Below are 3,405 nucleotides of genomic sequence, written 5' to 3' on the forward strand. Positions count from 1 at the left end.
TTACAATATAAACAAAAGGGTAAACAGCTGGTCCCCTACCCTCCATGCTGTCTTTGCCACTATCAAATTGTTTGTCATAAGACCCCACCATCCCCCCTGAAATTTATGTACAAATCGAATACTTTGTCAATGTCAATTCTGCTATTTCGAGAGACTTTTGCCTAGTATACTTATTTTATATAGATTTGGTGGTGGCTTTATTGTAAAATGGGAGTCGCCTCCTGACTAAAGAAAGGAACCAGCAGCACATAAATTAACCCACGACATCATATTTGCTGCCTCAGCCAGCAGAGCCACACAGCCTCCACAGTGTTTGAATGAACGGCTGCTCTGTGTGTGTGTGTGCGTGTGCTGGTGACCTGAATGAGCTGCATTGTGTTCTGTGACAGCGCATGCAGAGACGATAAGTATCTGTGAAACCAAAACAAGATCTAGGAATGTCCTCTAGCACATTACCACACACACACACAAAGCAGAACAGCATTTACGGGATGCTTTCAGTTTGATGCCATCATGATGCGTGTGATGGGTGGAACTGCTGTGAGAAAGTGCTTCTGCAACACACGAACGAGAGGAAAAACACACACACACACACACACACACACACACAGACACACGGGACCTAGCCAGCACACAGGCTTGACAGCACACTCCAGCAGGTAAACGTTCAGTTGGACAACAGACAGGAACAGTGAACCTGCTATGAAGACGCTCCTCAGCCTCCTCTTCCTCTCCCTCCTCCTCTCTCCAGGTACGTAGGTCGACCTCAGAGCCAAAAGGTCAAGGACTTTTCCCAGATCCAAACTGATTTGTGGCTATCGTGCAAGAGCAGGACTAGGATTGCAGGACATCAGGTTCTTAGCCCAGAGGCAGTGACTTGATCCTCGCAGGGGGGTCTGGGGAAGCATTTTGTTTTTCAGTTGCTAAATCCATCAATCTGTTGCAATTTGAGAAATTACATCATCTAAAACATTTCTGGGGGAAAAGCAGGAAAACAAAATGACTGCTCCCTTCTTGAAAAAGTCATGCTGTTCAAGTGGGATCAAAGATGCTCTTTAGAATATTGATCTTTGGAGATCAATGCAAATTCAATAATGGCTCAGTTGAACTGACTGTAACTGGTAACTTTCAGGTTGTGCCACTGATCAGTTTCTATTCATCAATAATGTACTGAAATTAAAACAAAGTGTGAACAGGTTTGGTACCTTTTTACATCATACATACTGTACAGTACATGATAATGTTAGGTCACAGAGTAAGATGAAAAGCATATAGACATACTTCTGATTGTATTTGGAAATATAGTCGCATTATAACCAACTAACACCGATGTTAATCTGATCCTGAGAGCAAGTTCCAGTGAACAGATGGATTCAAAACTCAGAAAGGTTTTTATATCAGCGTGGTTGTTGCTGAAACAAAAATTTGCAGATATTTTAAGCACAGTCATGATCTTTGTTGAACTAGGCATGCTTTTGAAGACCTACATTGCCCTTACCACCTGAACACAGCCACCTCCTTTTCAATACTCCCTGCTCTTTTATTAAAGAAGCAAGCCTGACAAGTTTTGACAGTGCTGCCTTTGGGAGTTGCTGACTTTCTATTTTGGGGGATTTTTTATTTGTAACTTTCTATCTTTAAGGTTTTTCTAGTTTGGGAATTCTCTCTCTCTCTCTAGACAAGCACCTGTAGTCAAACTGAAAGTCAAATCTATTAAACCCCAGTCCACCCAGCTTCAAATTTGACAATTTTGACACATTCATAGCTGTACAGTAAGTATGGCTGGATTTACACTGGAGTAGAAAATATTTCTCTCCTTGACCTGCACTGCTCACACTGTTAGAAGCCTGTGACAAAAGTCTGCACCTTTTTTTTCTCGAAGAATGTATTGTATCACTTGTGTTGTTTCAATGATGACAGTAAGCCAGCCAAATCTAACTCCAACTCCAGTCAATTCAATTCCATTCTACTCTATTGTGTTTTTTTTAATAATAATGATCACAGTCTTTTCTAAACTAGACACCAACCACTCCTGGCACCCGGCGCCGTCAGTCAACCACAAATAACAGCCTACTTCAAAATAAATTCTCATGCTCTCAACATAAAGTACCTATAAAATCTCAAAGGAATATATAAAAAGACATCCAGGTCAACACTGACTACATAAGTTGACAGCCTAAAATGAAAGGTTTAGTGAATAAATTAAGTGGTAGGCTATACTAAAACAGACCAGGACTTTCCCTGGCCCCGTCTGTCAGATTTAGGACGATGCAAGACCAAACACCAAACCACCAAACTAAAATAAAAAGGGAATGTCCCAAACATCAAAATGCTGATGTCCTTAACATAAAAAAAATGTCAGGCACAATATTTTTTTGTTTCTCTTGCCTCTTAAAATGCCCTAATAGTGTTTTCCATAGGAGTTTATGAATGGATTCCAATAGCTTTATGTGTGCAGTGTACAGTTTTTATGGTTTGCTATTCATTTTACTTCGCCTTTTTTCCTGATAATAAAGACTTCCGTAAATTCCCAAGATCCCAGATTCAGTTTGATTCACTTCAATTTACATGTATTTGTTTTCAGAGTTGCTGTAATGTCCCTCTATTTTTGCCTTGTGTTGTTTTTTCATATCCCTAGTGTTGTCGTTGGAGTGCTATGTGTGCATTTCTTCTACCACCAATGAAGAATGCAACCGCAGCAGTCAGAAATGCCAGGCGCTGCTGGACACATGCATGACCATCGTCGACAATTTAGGTAACACTGGACATACCGCATCACATCCCAAGGCAACAACACTACTTGCAGACTTTTATAAAACCCAGGAGGGTTTATCTGAACGTCTTACTGGACCGTTGTATCTGACTAATTGTCTACTAGGACTATAAAGATCCTTAATGATTAGTACCAGTTTACCACTGATTCTGATTGGATTATTAAAGGACATTTGGTGAGTGAGGAGTTTAACTAAAGCTTTGGTCCCATATGAGCAATATGTTCAGTGCCAGTATACTAAGAACTGAGAAAGACTTTGGCAGATTCAACTATAGCATTGCACATCCTCTAAAACCTTGGTTAACCAAATTCTGAATTTGGGGCACAGCCGTAATTGGAAGATTTAAGGCTAAAATAACTGATGGAAACAAATGTCTCAGCAAATATCTCAACTAATGTAACTCCCCTCCCACACAGCATCTATCCTGCATTAGTGCTGTGGGACTTTCCAAACAATTCCTCCAGTTGTGGAGCAACAGGGCAACAGTGCAGCAGCAATGCAGCTAGCATGTAATAGTGGGATTTTTGCAATGACGTCTGCATGGAATGTCACTCTCTCTGCCTCTCCCTCTCACTCCAACATCCTGTGTGTGTGTGTGTGTGTGTTGTTCAGGTAATATGAAAGCCATAGT

The 3,405-nt window shown here is 40.8% G+C and overlaps 1 long non-coding RNA gene across 1 annotated transcript; it reads left to right on the forward strand.

Annotated features, from left to right (window-relative positions):
- The first annotated feature begins 578 nt into the window (after positions 1–578).
- Positions 579–3,405, forward strand: LOC139923416 (uncharacterized). The gene is made up of 3 exons (XR_011785185.1): positions 579–659; positions 2,639–2,755; positions 3,387–3,405. It is a non-coding gene; the product is annotated as an uncharacterized LOC139923416 (long non-coding RNA).

This window comes from Centroberyx gerrardi, chromosome 12, assembly GCF_048128805.1.
Source record: "Centroberyx gerrardi isolate f3 chromosome 12, fCenGer3.hap1.cur.20231027, whole genome shotgun sequence".
In the NCBI taxonomy this organism is placed as follows: domain Eukaryota; kingdom Metazoa; phylum Chordata; class Actinopteri; order Beryciformes; family Berycidae; genus Centroberyx; species Centroberyx gerrardi.